At 34.0% G+C, this 17,036-nt stretch overlaps 1 protein-coding gene and 1 long non-coding RNA gene across 14 annotated transcripts in view; one reads left to right on the top strand and one right to left on the bottom strand.

The window, feature by feature from the left end:
* TENM3 (teneurin transmembrane protein 3) overlaps positions 1-17,036 on the bottom strand; it is a 3,351,339-nt gene that overhangs the window by 1,865,620 nt on the left and 1,468,683 nt on the right. The gene's annotated exons all lie outside the window — the stretch shown is intronic.
* Positions 13,480-17,036, top strand: part of LOC141546049 (uncharacterized) — a 34,602-nt gene continuing 31,045 nt past the window's right edge. The window contains exons 1-2 of the long non-coding RNA XR_012483217.1: positions 13,480-13,621; positions 14,639-15,427. This is a non-coding gene — a long non-coding RNA (uncharacterized LOC141546049). The remainder of the gene's footprint in view (positions 13,622-14,638; positions 15,428-17,036) is intronic.

Raw genomic sequence — 17,036 nt, 5'->3', positions numbered from 1 at the left:
CAATTCTAATCTCTTTATATTAGCTTCATCTGAGTCTTTCTCTCTGTTCAATGACTCCTATCTGAAGAGAATCTGCAACCATATATCTTCTCATTGGAAGCCAGAAAACCAGGATTTCTCTCCTTAGGTTTTCACCAACTACACCTTTCATGAATGATTATGCAAATAGATTTTGAGTGATAGCAAAAAGTCAAGTGTCTTGTAGTTAGGTTGTGTCAGTTGTCTTTGATTTTCCATATAAAGGAAAGGAATATGTTATGTTGAAGGGAAACAAGGATACATTTTAGGAAATAAAAAGTATAGATAAGTTTTGAAAAAAGACTGTTATGGCAAATATTTCCTTTGCCATAAGGGATGTTCTCTGTGAGATAAACTGAAGAAGGTCCTTCAGAAATTAGTCAATTGAAGTTCTTTCACTTAATTACTAGCCATCTGTGGATCTACAAAGGCTAGGAAGAATAGGATGGGCTCAGGTTCACTCTTTCAATATTAAATAATCAGAGAAGCTTTACTCCATTTTTAAATAGCACCTTTTATTATAAATTGAACTTATTACCATTAAATGTTTTCATTCAATATGGAAATCAGCTAAATCTAATAAATATAAAATATAAAATATGTCAGAGATAGAAATCCAAATCATATGATAGCCATGACCCTTGTGAAGAACAGTAACAAAACAAATTGTTAATTGTAAAAATATATCAATTTGTTATTTCTGTTAAGACTTAGCTCTACAATGGTCTTAACATTATTACTCAGATCAAATTGGAATGTAATCTTGTTACCTGTAGAATAAAGATGCAGTATTAATGCATTTGGAGGAAAAACATTTGCTCTTAGCCTTTATTCCTATCATGTTATGAAGCAACTAACCAGTTTTTCTTTTGACAACTGTGTAGTTTTTGTTATTTTTTTTTTTGCCCTGCATTTTCTTTCCTTTTTTCCTCTGTTCTCTCTTCTTTTTCCTTCTCATTCCCTTCCTTCAGCCTTCTCTTTCTTATTCTTCCTTTCCTCTTTCTCCTTTTATTTTTTTCCTCCTTTTTACCCTTCCTATTTTCTCCCCTTTCCTTTCTTTCTTCCTGCTCCATTCTTTTCTTCTTTCCTATCCTCCTTCCCTCTCTTCCTTCAGTATTTAACTGCAACATCTATTCATAGGAAACCTCACTTTGTACTTAAATTTAAGTCTCCTTTGATTCTCCTGCACCAACAGACTTCAGTAAAGTACTTACATTTAAGAATCTTGTTGTAAATCTAATTCATATGGGTGTGTTTCAGATCCATTTTTTAAATCCGGATAACTGTTACTTTTAAGACTCTGTTGTAAGAATTCTGAAAATTGAAATCGATTTTTCTTCCCTCTGAATGTCACATGATAGGTGAACTCACAGCCTGAGTCACTGCTCCATCTTCTGGAAATGTTTCTGGCTAGCAATATCTAAAGATACAGAAATCTTGAAACAACAGATACATAAATATACTGTTTGAAATGGCCATTTATGACCAAAAAACTAAGAAATCATTCTTCCTTCATGAAAGGTGTATTCTTATCCAGACATCACCAGCAAGTTAAAGAAAAGGCCTTTTTGAATAGTATGTAATACCTAAGCTTTATGCATGTTCTCCACACAGAAGAATCTCTATTGAAATCCAAATTTTTCCTGTCTTGCTGACATGCCATAGATATTGATAAATTTTAAAAGGAAATGGAGAACATCAGTTCCAATTGATCTGTAATAAACAGAACCAGTTACATCCCAGTGTAGGATGGGAAATGAGTATGGACCACAACATAACATTTCCACTCTTTTTGTTAATGTTTGCTTGCATTTGTGTTTTTTTCTTCTCAGTTTATTTTTATCTTCTTTCTAAATCTGATCTTTCCTACTAAACAAGATAACTGTATAAATATGTATACTTTAACATATTTAACATGCATGGGACTACCTGCCATCTAGGGGAGGGGGGAGGGGGAAGGAAGGGAAAAGTTGGAACAGAAGGTTTTGCAAGGGTCAATGCTGAAAAATTACTCATACATATATTTGTACATAAAAAGCTATAATAAAAAAGGAAATAGAGAATCTTCAAAATCTCAAATTATGTCACTTCAAAATAAAATCTGTAGTTATAATTTACATTAAATGCCTAGATTTTTATTGAGTTTCTAAAAGAACTTTTTTTTTTCTATATTGAAGTTAATTATTGATCATTTAGATATCTATCTTTTTTATTTTCACTTTCTCTCCCCTACACTTTAGCTCTCTTGTTTTTTTTTTTTTTTTTTTTTTTTTTTTTTTTTTTTTTTGGCTAAAGAAGTAAAATGCTCTTATCAAAAATGTATCTTCTATTTTTTCAAATTGATCTATTAATTTCAATTTTTAATGTATTAAAGTAATAGAGAATAGATGAATTTAAAATTCTTAAAATCTGTAAATCTCTTACTGTAAAATAGAAATTTTTTTCTTCTTCCCCCAATTCTCTGATATTATGATTTTATTATATGATGCTTGGTTTGTCCATGGAGCTTTCTTATATTCAGATATCAACTTACATGCAATGGACTTTCAACACCTTTAGGTTATTGGTATTCTCCTGAATTATGAAGAATTGTATCACAAATTCTAATAGGTTGATAGATAGACATTCCCTGGTGAATCCCTTGATCAGTAATAGCACCCATCCAAATTATGAGTGATTAGATTAGCCAACTAAGGATTGCTCTTTAATTTATATCATTAGACCCACAGGTTAATATATTTTGCATCCCAGAAAAGTTATATACATTCTCACCACATCTTACCTCACCCCATTCAATTCAATTCAACAAACATTTACCTGATCCTTAGAATAGAAAGTTTTCTTTATAATGATTCTCTTCTTTATAGGAGAAAAAAATTCTGTGGACTCTGATCAATTCTTGAATTACAATCAGTACCTTTATAAGATGAAGACAACTACTTTCATTTTGTTTTGGTTTTATGAGATGTCTAAGGAAAGGCTATTCTGATTAAGTGATGAACTTAAATTGACGTAAGTGTTTTTCATTTTCAGAAAGATAATACAACAAAAATAATTTCACTAAAAGCACACTAATGGCGATTTCAACACTTTTTTATAATTCTGAAAGAAATTTGAAATCTTTTGCTCCTTCTGGGTCATTATAATAAACATAATCAACATTATATAATGAAAGTTCTTTAAAGAAAGGCACCGATTCATTTTAATCTTTGTAGCCTAGCTAAGTCTTTTCTATCCTGTCTGGCACGCAGTAGGCACTTACTGGCTCCTTGTTAATTGACTACCTGATTGTAGAGATCTGAAGATACAGGTCTTATTGGGGGTTGTGCTAAATGTATAAGAAAACCAGAGTATGTCCTGGAAATTTCTTTTAAAATGTATGCAATTCACAGATAGTTTTGTCGTTAACTTTTTCTCCTCATCATTTATTTCTTTCTCATAAAAGTAGATTACAAAATATGTAGAGAAAATAAGCAGTCATTTGAGATGATCTGGTCATATGAAAATGATATAGATATATATTATATAATATACTGTGCAAGTTTATGCTCAGCCCAACTCAGACATCAATTTTGATTGATTAAAAGGCTTTATTCAATAGCTGTAAAGAAACACAAATTTTTGTTGGGAGTTTTCTATGTTTGCTGATTTTTTTTGAATGATTGGCTTGCAGCCAAAGCACTTATCCTGCTATTCAGAATATATTGTTGAATACCAGATAACTGCACCTAAGAGTCCTTAATTGCTAATTGTTCCTAATAACTGTTTAGTATATAATGCAAACAATAATACATGGTGTCAGTTTGAATTCTAAGGCTGTTATTCAATCCCAAGTTTCTGCTGTGTTATGTTCTCTTCCTGTGGTTAATGATGTCTGAAAAACTCTCAAAGGAGTAACAAGCCAGGCTTGGGTAAGGGGCAAAGTCTGTATTAAAATGGAAAAAAAAAACAATAAACAGAGAGAATAGAAGTTCCAAAATATTCAAGTAAATCAAGCTAAGTGCAATATGAAATATCTACTGTAGGAAATCAAGGAGTTGTCTTTCTCTCCCATTATGTTACTTCTTTAACTCAACCAACAGAGATTTTCAGAGTTCAAGAGCCTACCTCTCTTGGCTGTTCACTTTGTATTCAAAATTCTCTTTTTTAAAAATTTCAGATGGCTTACTTTAGATTCAAATGGAACTAAGACAAATTTGCTCCCACATGGAGCAAGGGAAATTTTCCTCGATCTTCTTTTCTTCCTACCCACTAAAGTAGAGAACACACAGCACCATCTGGAAGGCTGTTTACTGTAAGCAGAAGGACAATGAGAATAAAGCCAGAGTAGCTAATAATACCTCAAGTACTCTCTTTTCTGCTTGGAATTCACGGAGGCTTTCCAGTAATTGGCATTTAAAAGTCTCCTAGCATCTACTCTCTTCCATTGGCCAATTGACTAGAACTGGTTCTTTGTTGACTTGGTGTCTGCCAGTGTCTAGAAGAAGTAGAGAAAACTGGAAAAGTAGGGCTGGGGAAGAATAAAATAAATCCAAGCCAATTTGAATAGATCTGAGAGACACAGAGAGAAGAGAAGGCAATGAAATAAAACTGATGACTGAAAGGGGAGATTTTGAGGAAAAGAACAGGGGATTGAGGCACAAGAGTTAGATTTCCATTTCCCAGGTCAACACCAGTCAGGGGTGGACTGGGACTTAACATATCTGTGAAAAATTTGGTATGGATGGTTGTTTTCTTTCGTTGTCAAAAAGGACAAAAATGATATCACTATATTAAAGTATAGTTACAGTGTGGCTGATTGTTTCTGCTCAAACCAATATGAATTCAGCATGCTCTGCACACGGGTTGGACACAAATAGATTATAAAATATGTAGAGAAAATAAGCAGTCATTTCAGATATGAACATTTGGGGTGGGCTCTCTAACTGTGAATCTCACACCTCAGAACAATTCTATAAGATAGGGTTATTATTATTCCCACAGAATAATAGGAAGGAATACTAGGAAGAATAGGAAGAAACTAAAGTATAGTGACTTGTCCAGGGTCACACAACTTGTAACTGTCTAAAGTAGCATTTGAACTCAGATTTTCTTGCCTCCAAATCTAGCACTTATTTAACTGTACCACCTATGTAGAATGAATATGCAAGTTTGTATATGTAGGTATATCTATATCACCTTTGAAGTTTGAACTTCAGAGAGCACTTAACCACCATTTATTTGCTTTCATCCATATTGGGGTAGCATTATATAGTAAAAGAAAAACCTCAAATATTGACCCTAGTCAACTCATTTATCCTCTTTATGTCTGTTTCCTCCATTGAAAAATGGGGATAATTATAGGGAATATTTCATGGTTCTGTTGTGAGGATCAACTGAGATGAAGTATATAAAGTGCTTTGCCAAATCTTGGATCACTATACCAATGCCAGCTTGAATCATTTTTCTACAGATTTTGCTTCTAGGCCATTCCTTATAAACTTTACAGAACTCATGTCATTTCAGACTTGTGTTCAGTGCCAAACTCATTGAAGATGCTCAAAAAAAAGCCTCAACACTAAGCAACCAAATCTCCACTTCAAACTCACTTCTTTCTCACCATCTTCTCACAATGACTTTTCAATAGCCTCATATCCGCACCTGGGTAGACTACTCCAAGCTGATGTTACCTTACCGATTTATGACTGCTTGAAAGTCCCTTGTCTACAGTACTTGAAGTATTCAAACTCCCCTCAAGACTGCCTGTCTACAAGGCACAGAACGGAGTCAATTATGTGCTTCATTTTGGCAATGCAGCTATAACTAAGTTGGATAACTCAGGTCTCTAAAATCTATTCAGGGCCGGAGAAGTTGGCAGCTATTGCAGAAACCTGTCATTTTATTGTGGCACCACTACTGGGAAAAGCTCAAGACATGAAAGCTGGGGAGACATGGGTTTTCACCCTGGTACTGTTAACAATAATCCTTCTTTTAAGAAAATCATAGACATATAGAAATTTCTAAGGAAGAAATTTTGATTATTTTTATCAATTGAGCATGCCAACCCCCAACCTCTATATGCTCCCTAATTCCAGACTTTTTAGAATGGTCTCAATGTCAATAAAATAATATTAATTTTGAATGAAGTTTGTAAAAAGGACATGCCTTAAAATTTATAGATTTAATCATTGGGTTAGAAAAATAATAATAATAGTCGCCTTTTGAAAGCATTTTACAATTGACATCTGTTCTTTACATAGCTGAATTCTTTCTAACAAAGGCTTATTTAAATACCCCCATGTATATATATTTACATATATATATATTTATACATATCCAGTATATGTACATACACAGTAAATCAAACAATTTACAGATCAGACTGTCTCTTGACTCCAGGGGTTCTCATAATATTTAACTAGACCATAATATTTTCTAAATTCTGTCTATACTATACCATACTGAACTATAATTTACATCTATGATGGAAAGGGAATCTATTTATCACTTATAAACATGTGATCAAGTCATTAAATAATTCTAAATAGAAACATACCAGGACAATATTTTTTATTTAAAAAATGAAGACTTTTAGGTATGAGATTAATATTAAATGAATCTAGAAGTCTAGAGATCCTAAAGTTTCCCTCCTAAGCCTCTCAGTATATACATACAAAGGCACTAAAACCCATTTTCAATGGATTTTAAGTTATGTGTGAATACTGGCATGATAGGATTTAAATTAAATGATAGTCCTGCATGTTATATTCAGTAATTCTATAACAAATATTGTCAAAAAATGGTAACTATATCCTTGAGAAAATCGCCAGCTGTTAGCAAAGGTAGGCATTCAAATAAGGGGATAATATAGTCAGCTCCAGATTATTTCAGGAATAAATGAGTGGCCTTGAGCAGCCCCATCATCCTTGCACTGGTTACTGTTTCTTTCCTTCCCCATATTGAACTCAAAGTATACCAGTTCATCTCCACACTATCCTTCTCCACTCAAGTATCTTGATCCATGATCCTGACAAGCCCCAGTCTTAAATTTCTTCTGCCCTTCTCTGTCTTTGATCCTATATGGTGCTGCTGAACACAATGAAAGGATATACTAATTGTGTTCACTACAAATTTATATTACATGACCTCAATTAGGCCTCCATGGGAGCAAGTCAGTCTTTTTATGCCTCCTTAATCCATTCACTATCCACCTCCTGACAGGGGCAATTCCAAACCATTCCCTCCTTCTTCAAACCTTCCATGGAAGTTCCTCCTCAGACATCTCAGCTTAAGACTTTGTATTTATTTTATGTGGGGAAAAAAGGCCACCATTCACTAAAAGCTCTATCCTCTCCTCTCCTTTTCAACTCACATCACTCTTTCTCCACTATTGTCTCATCCATCTCTGTCTCATGAGAAGACGTGGCTCTTTCTCCTTGCCAACCCCTGCATATGCATGCTTGATCACTTTTTATCCTTTTTTCTTCATCAGAATGCCCTCTCTATCACTCCCTTCTCACTAATCTTCATCTATCTACTGTCTGCTTCTGCTTTCTTGATGCCTACAAACTCTTGTGAGTCTGCATCCTTAAAAATCTCTGATCTTGTTCTATTTCTACAAATTTAGATCCTAAATTGCTCCTGAGAGATCCATTGGTGTCTCTCTTTCCTTTCATTCTTCTAAACCTTTTGCGGTTTCTGATCTTGTCATTCAACCCATACTTCTCTCTCCAAAGTTATGTATTACCTCTTAATTGCCATGTCCAGTGACCTTTTCTAAAATCTCCTGTTTTTTGACTTTCCAGTTTGTGACACTGTCAATCGCCCACTTCTCATGGATAGACGTTCCTCTTTGGATTTTCATATCACCACTTTCCCCTGATGCTTTTTTTATATTTCTGACTGTTCCTTCTCTGTCACTTTTGCTTGATCTTCATTTAGATAGATAATCTGCTCACTGGATGGGTCTCTCAAAGATCTGTCATTGGACCTCTTTTCCTTCAAAACAATGAAATTTGGTGATCACATCAGCTCCTGTGTCTTCAATTATCATTTGTCTCTATGTATGACTCTCAGATTCATTTATTTAGCCCTAAATCCCACCCCTGACTTCCAGTCTTACATTACCAATTAATTGACTCATATATATTGAACCCAGATATCCTATAAGCTTCTCAAACTTAACATCTTCAGAACAGAATTTATTTTCTTTTTAGTGTGATTAAGACACTCCCACTGGTTTTCCAAGAGTCTATCTGAGCAGGGTTCACCCCAGTGAGACTGGCCTTTCTTGAAGTTTTTCCAGTCTGCCTTGGACTGAAGAGTGGCTTTATTCCATCAGACTCTGTTCAGGGCTTTCATATAGTTTTTAAGGGAAACTGAGAGAACTCGAGCAGCTTCCTGACTTTACTCCACTATCTTGGCTCCATCCCCAGAAGGAACAATATCCATTCTTAGAAGATTCCAGAATTTATTTTCTTTCCACAAAAATCTTTCCTTCTTCCCAGATTTCCTATTACTATTATGGATACCACATCCTCCCAGTCATCCAGGCTTACAATCTAAGTATCATCCTCAAGGCCTTCTTTTGAACTTACTCCATACATCCAATCTGCTTCCAGAATGATCTTGCTAAAGCACAATTCTAACTTCTTAATAAGCTTCAGTGGAATCTTATCACCTCTATGATCAAATGTTATATTTGGCTTTTAAAATACTTACCACCTAGTTTTTTTCTACCTTTTCAGTTACTCCCTTCCATGAACTCTACAATCCAACAATACTGCACCTACATGCATACACATATACACACCACATACAAACACACATGAATAATTCCACCTGTATCTCCCATCTCTGTGCCTTTTCACTGGCTCTCTCTCCCATGGCTTTCTCTTCTCATTTCAATGTTCTGAATCAGATAAAATTCCATCTTTTGCAGGAGGCCTTTCCTCATTCTTCACAATGCTTGTGTCTTCCCTCTGAGATTAAATCCCTTTTTTTTTGTCTATGCATCCTGGATGTACATACTCATCTACATACTTTCTTCCTTATTAGAATGTGAGCTCTTGAGAATTGGAAAAATGTTTATGCCTTTTTTAGTATTCCTTAGGATTTATAAGTGCCTAGCACATAGTAAATACTTAATAAATGCTTGTTGATTTGGTTTGAGAATTTTCCTCTACTTTGTTAATAACTATATGCTAACACAACCCCTCACACAAAGCAGTTACTCAATAAATAATTAGCGAATTGATATTGTCATTAAGATAATATTCAACTTTCTTGATGAACTAAAAAAGTGGTTATCTTTGTTAAAATAGCAATAAAACTACAATAACAGGTAATATTAACAGCATTAAAATTTATAAAATTATATATATATATATATATGTATATATATATATATATTCCCACACATATAAATAATATATAAAATCTCATTTGATCTCCATTTTATAGATTTTAAAAATTAAAAAATTTAAATGACTTGCATATAGTCACACAGCTAGTGTCTGACATAGGAACTGAATTTAGGTCTTTCTAACTCTGGGACAAGTCTCATCTACTAGATCACCTGTCTGACAAAACAGTGGTGGAATCCAGTCAATATGATGGATAGAAAAACTGACTATTATAGTTTTCAACCACAGATGATTGCATAGTAAAGATGTATTCTTTTTTACTCAGCCTTTAGCTTAGGCAGAGTTGACGTGAGACCTTAGTTTCTTGTACAAGATGGAAAGAAAATAGCTTAAAAAAACCTTTCATATCTTTCCCAGCATCCTCAACAAGGTATGAGACAGATGAGTTTCATTCACAACATTCTGAGGAATCATAGTGTCATTCCCTCCACTGGTGAATAATAATAAAACCAATAGAAAATAGAGGTATTTCTATGTTCCCCTGAACTAGATCTTCTAGTGTGGCTTTATTATTTTATTTGGAGCATTTTCAGACTTAAAACATTTGTATTTCTATTATTTAACGCTCACTCATATTTTTAAAACTCAAGACAAACCCACATTCAAATCTAACTCTGTGTGTGGTAAATATATATTGAAAAAAACATTTCAGATAGGTGTATTCAGAATTTGTGGTTTTGAAGATTTACTAAGGATAATAGTTTCAATTGCCTCATGCTTATCACACAGTACTAATAGTTTATGTTTACATAGTACTTTAAAGTAGGAAAGTACTGTATAAACATTTTCATATTTGAACCCCATAATAAATCTGCAAGATAGGGATAGTTACACCCATTTTATATATATGGGAACTGAGGTTTAGGAAGATTAAATGATTTAACCATCTTCATACTGCTATTAGTCAGAATTGATATTTTCTTTTGTTTCTATGCTCTATCTATAAAGCTACTTTATGCTCCAATCAAATTATGCCCCAAAATATGCCTTGCACTTTTCTACCTCTGAACTTTATTTATTTATGACCCCTAGACCTATAGCATTTTGTTATCCTATTGTCCACTGAATTCTCATTTTTTAAAAACTTAATCTAAATTCTATCTCCTTCATAAAATTTTTTCTGATTTCTTTGCCTGCTCAAATGTTAAATAACATTTTGTCCTGCATCTCTCTAATGCATAAACCATGTAATATCTCCTATCATAAGAATCTATTTGTGTCTTATTCACTTCATCTCTCCCAAGAACAAGGTATACAGAGCCAAAAGCAAAACAGGCCCTGCCCTCAATGTACCCTCCAAGTCTATACAGGAGAGATAACATGTACATATGTACATATCTACTATAGATATATGTAGGTATATATATATATATATATATATATATATATATATATATATATATATATATATATATATATATATATATATGTATATATATGTAGAAATGTACAAAATATATTGGAATTTGATCTGATTCAGAACATTGAGATGAGAAGAGAAAGCCATGGGAGAGAGAGCCAGCGAAAAGGCACAGAGATGGGAGATAAAGGTGGAATTATGCATGTGTGTTTGTATGTGGTGTGTATATGTGTATGTATGTATGTGCAGCATAAAGTTACTAGCAACTCAAAAAACTAATGGCTTCATATTGACACAACATGAGTTTTGAAGAAAACTAGGCATTTTAAGAAATGAAAATAAGGAAGGAACACATTCCAGGTATGGGGGGGGGGGAGAAAAAGGAGTTAAAGTACAAAAAGATAAGTTTAACTTGATTTTTAGATTATTAGATTGTAAGCCCAAGGAAGGCAAGGAATGGTTCCATATATATATATATATATATATATATCTTTTCATTTCTTCCAGGATAAAGCACAATCACTTATGACAATAGACACTTAATAATATATATTGAATCTATTAAAAATACTGTTCTCAGTTACCAGATATAACAAAAGGAGGCTCTCTCCCTCTTTCCCTCCTTCTGTCTCTTTCTCTGTCTCTGTCTCTCTGTCTCTATCTGTCTGTCTGTCTGTCTGTTTCTCTTACTCACTCTCTCTTTCTCTCTAATTTAAAGAAACCACATTTTCGACTGCAAATCTATATCCTCCTATATTTCCACCATTTGATATTCTGGTGCCTCCAGTCCTGCCACTTGACTTTGATGGAATCAGCAGGAGTTTCATGGCTGCTTCTAGCAGCAGTAGGTCCTTCCATGGTCTGACACTTTAAATGTACAGGAAGAAGAGAGGCATATGATGACAGCTAGAGAAAAAGGGTAAGTAAAAAATGATGGAAAATGGAGAAGGAAGACAAGCACAAGGTATTCTGAAGAGAAATACATGTCTAGGAAAAAAGAGAATGAAACAGACAGGCAGGGCAGATATATATAACTAAAAGTTTGACCAGATATTAGAAAATTCAGAGCTGCTGCCAAACACTGTTAAAAATATATAGTGCAAAGATACCTAAATAATGAAATAAAATATCATTAAGTTGGTTGATATAGTACTATATTAATTTCTATGAAAAGATACCAATACATAAGAAAAAAGTGATTATTTGCTTTTAAGTGGGCCTTCTTATCTGGGAAGACCATAGAGACACACAAAGAAAAGAGGTATTTTCACAAAACAACACAAACATAAACACATACACATAAACATATTATTTCCCCATTAGAATGTAAATGCCTTGAACATAAAGACTGTTTTTGCTTTTTTCTTTGTATTTCTGTAGTTTATCTCAGTGTATGGAACAAAATAAGTATTTAATTAATGTCTATTGATTGATTAGCTCAATATAAATACATATGAATACATAAATAAGGAGTAATCCCAGTCACAGAAATCAAGAATTGGAAGGGACTCCATAGGCCAGCTATTCTGTTCAAAACAGTCTCTCTGAAACATAGTTTCCTAAGTGGCTTTTAATTTTTTGAAAGGCAACTAGGCCTCAGGATCAGATGGAATAATTGATCTGGAGTCTAAGAACTGGATTCAAATGTGATCACTGTTAATTACTACTTGTGTAGTTATGGATAAATCACTAAACCTCTTTGGGCTTTATTTTTCTTATTTATAAATGAAAGAATACCTCTTAATCTATGTGCCTGTGAACTGTTGGATACAAAGAAATATGGAAAGACTTTTATGAAGTGATATGAAATGAAAAAAAGCAGCAGAAGAATAAATACCAAATATCTCCATACTGAGAAAAGTAAATAAAAATAAATAAGGAAGAATTTTGATAATGCCTTGGTAGAGCTGCAATTTTTTTCCCTTGATTATCTCTTTTTTTATTAATAATTTTTTATTATATATATATTATAATATTATCCCTTGTATTCATTTTTCCAAATTATCCCCCCCTCCCTCTATTCCCTCCCCCCGATGACAGGCAATCCCATACATTTTACATGTGTTACAATATAGTCTAGATACAATACATGTGTGTGAATATCATTTTCTTGTTGCACAATAAACATTAGATTCCGAAGGTACATGCAACCTGGGCAGACAGATATTAGTGCTAACAATTTACATTCACTTCCCAGTGTTTCTTCTCTGGGTGTAGCTACATCTGTCCATCATTGATCAACTGGAAGTGAGTTGAGAGCTGTGATTTTTAATTCAGTGAAACCAAATAATATAAATGTAATAATAATGTTTAGATGTTCCCCTTTATATTCAATGTTTCTAATAAAATGACTGATTTTTAAATGATACAATATGAAATGAAGTGGCAAAGATTTGATCAATCACTTGTTATAAACTGAAGAGAAATCTGTGGGCTTTTTAAAAGTATGAACATTTTTAAAAATAGTTGACATAATAGATTTCCTTACCAAAGTTAAAAATAGAAAAGGAGACTTTAAAAAAACAAAACAACTTTCTGTGGCAGTGTACATTTACAACTCTTGCTGGGGGGTGGAGATGGGGAGATTGAGCTTGGAAATTCAGAGCTGATGTAGATCTAAAGATAATTGAAGGTTCTTATTGACTATGACACTAGTATGGTGAGCACTTAGGAGTGGGTGGCCATAAGGCTGCCTACGGAGGGCAAAATGACCCAACTCAGCAAAGGAGAGTTCAAAGTGTTAATGCTGATCAGTATTATGATGGAGCCCAGGAATTGGGGTTAAACTTCCAGAAAGTCTGGGAGAAATAGGAAAACACAATCACAGAAGAGAGAAAAGGTGAGAGAAGAGAAGGAAGAGGAAGAGAGGGGAGAGTATGTGAAGGGAGGCGTAGAAGGGAAGGAGTAGGGCGAGGGAAAAGGTGAAGGAGAAGAAGGGAGAGAAGACACAAAAGAGGAGAAAAAGAGAGGGAAGGAAAAGAAAAAGCAAATAGCCTTGTATAGTCTTAAATGGGCATGCTCCTATAAATAAATATATTAACCAGGTGACCCACAATAAAACATGTTATTCCTTCTAACTAGAAGTACAATTTTCTTCTAGTTGAGGGAAATAACTCTCTCATTTTGGTTTTTTTATTTCAAACAATGAGTAGGGACTGAACAAAAAGTAGGTACTTAATAAATGCTTTATGATTAATTTTAAATTTCCTTCTCATAATCTAATGGTGACCCAATCAACATCTATGCAAAATAAGCAGTTATAAGTAGGTAATCAAAGACTTGGGATTGTGTAATATCAGAATTAAGGCGGTTCACTCACAAAGGCAACTAGTTAGTCAATAGAGAGCTGGGCTGAGTGTGAATAAGACCTGAATAAAAATTTGAATGCAGGTATTCACTATAGCTATAAGATCCTAAGCAAGTCACCTAACCCATTTGCTTTAATTTCTTCAATTGTTAAATGGAGATAATAACATCACATACTCCATTAGGTTTTTTTTAAATGTTCTGAATTCTGGGTCAGAAATAATATTTATAAAACACATAGTAGGTGTTTATTAATAATAACTGTTAACATTTATATTTATTATAACATTTGTTATCTTCCTCCCTTTTCCCAAACTTGGTTGTGATGAATGTCATACCTAGGATACTACAATTTAGAAGTGAAAGAGACTTAGGAGAATACAGACATTCTACATTGGAGTGATGCTGTTGCCGCTTCTGCTGATGACATCTAAGATTTATACAGTGTCTGTATTGTTATTCAATTCAGAGCCCTGAGATACTATAGATACTACTTTTTCCACATTTGACAGTCAGGATTTGAATTTAGGGCTTCTGATTTCTATTTCAGGATTTTTTAAACTTGGACATGATGACTATAGTTCCAACCACTGCCTTCTCAAGGTCTGTGCAGACCACCCAGGAGACCCTCCAGGAGAGAGAGCCCTGGAGTAATTTAGGAGCAGAGCCAACATCCCTTGAGTCTGTAAGTGTCAGGGACAAAGTCCAGAGTGGCATTCACCCAACCGTTATGTTACGCCTGGCAGGCAGCAAGATGTCAGCTATCCAAAAGGTGTCATTATAAGCATGTTAAAAATCAAATCAAGCTACCTATCTATCTGCAAGTGACAAGCATTTGGCATAAGACTGATCTTTCAGGTAATATTCTAGAAATCATCTTTGAAATGCAAGCTTTTTACTCAGTGACATGAAGGCAAATCTGGCTGCTTTTCCTGTTATTGTTGTTCCTGGCACTGACATCAAGTCCTAAACAAGAGGCATTTTCCCACACTTCATTGACAATGGTTTGAATAATTTCAGGAACTCGACGGCTGACTCAGAGCTCAGGCACAGAGCAACACCCAAAGAGCACCTAGCACCTTCCTTGAGTTTGTACGACAATCCTCTCCTTTTCATTTATGAAGAGGAAAAATTACTGGGATGCCTGTAAGCTGGCACTTGTGATCATTAACAGAGAGTGATTGCCCATGGGGACACCGTATAACGGGGCACATATTGATTCTTTTCAACGTTAACTATTCTGAAGTCATGATTGAAAATTACTGTTGAACTGCAGATAACTCTGGCTGAGTCTCACCAAGCCGATAAATATTGGGAGCCAGTTATCAAAGCAGTTAAGGTATTATTATGTCTGTGCCATTAGATTTACTGTACTGACATAAACAGTTCAAAACAACATGCATTTATCTGTAATTTAAGTATTAGCAATTCAACTTCCGATAACAAATAGTTTTAAAGAGAGTATTTTATGCAAATGAACGGGTTGCGGGCGCCTTTTCAACTTGACTGAACACTCATTGCTCTTCTATGAAATGACTTTTCATATTCTTTCAATAGCACCCTTAGAAAATTAACTTCTTTGTGTCTTAAAGGAATTGCTCCTCCAAGAATGAGGGGGAGAGGGGAGGGGGTTTGGCAGATAAAGTATATGTGTTGCCCCATATGTTATGTGAAATAGATTAGATAAGTTGAGGCTCAAGCACCAGGACAGTTTTCAGCACTCTGGCAGAGAGTTCCTTGTTAGTAATTGGGTAAAATCTACATTAAAACCCATCCTAAAAGCTGTTTAGTTGGCAGCATATACTTTCATGGACTGCTTATGGGAGCGTGTTAGCATAGGGAGGGAAAGTACCCCTGTTACAACTAACCAATGGGCCCTCAACTCTTTGTACAAGAAACTGGGAGATACACAGCAAGAAATGACTGTTTGGGGGGGATGGGAAGGAGGATGATTGTTGTTAATAGCATCTGCACTAGGGTAGATTTCATAGGAAAATAATTCTTCTCAGTTTTGTCCTTACAAAGCATTTTTGTAAACAATGTTTTATCTATATTTCTAAATGAAGTAAGTGAAAATGTCACTTAAGAGGGATTCAATAAAGAGCTCACAGTGTCCAGAATCTAACTTAAACCCTCAAAGACACGTTTTGAGGGTTTATAGGTATCTATACATATACATTTATAATACATATATATATATACAAACACACACATAGACATATGTAACCATAGATTTTTTAAAAAAATAAAAAGAAGTTCAGATGAAAAAACAAAGTCTATTTTATTGTTTACTAAACAATTTCATTTAACATAGCCTTAATTGGAAAATGAGTAGATGCCCATAAATTGGGGAATGGCTGAACAAGTTGTGGTATATGAAGATAATAGAATATTATTGTTCTATTAAAATGATGAACAAGCTGATTTTAGAAAGGCCTGGAAAGATTTACATGAACTGATGCTGAGGGAAACATGGAGCAGAACCAGCGATATATTGTACGCAATAATAGCAAGACCATGTGATGATCAGCTTGAAAGACTTGGTTCTTCTCAGTAGTTCAATGAGCCAAAGCAGTCCCAATAGACTTTGGACAGAAAAATGCCATCTGTATCCAGAAAAAGAACTAAAGAGATTGAATGTAAATCAATACATGCTATGTTCACTTCTATTTGTTTGTTTGTTTTTTCATTCTCTCCTGTAGTTTTTCCATTTTGCTCTTTCTCTCCCAATATGATTCATAAAGTAATATGTATTAAAAATAAATTTATTAGAAAAAAGTACTTGAAAAAAGTTTGTAAAAAAGAATATCTATATTTGCTACTTGAAAATATAAAGTTATTTCTTTTAATTAAAAAAAACTTTAAAAACTATAATCAAAATATGTTTTCAAGAGAATCCTTATTTTTGTTCTTCATTGTTTGTTAAAATAATTGTGTTTACTGAAAGA

The sequence above is a fragment of the Sminthopsis crassicaudata genome, chromosome 6, assembly GCF_048593235.1.
Source record: "Sminthopsis crassicaudata isolate SCR6 chromosome 6, ASM4859323v1, whole genome shotgun sequence".
NCBI lineage: Eukaryota > Metazoa > Chordata > Mammalia > Dasyuromorphia > Dasyuridae > Sminthopsis > Sminthopsis crassicaudata.
Note: the sequence above shows the minus strand (reverse complement) of the source record. Positions and strands in the feature narration are given on the sequence as shown.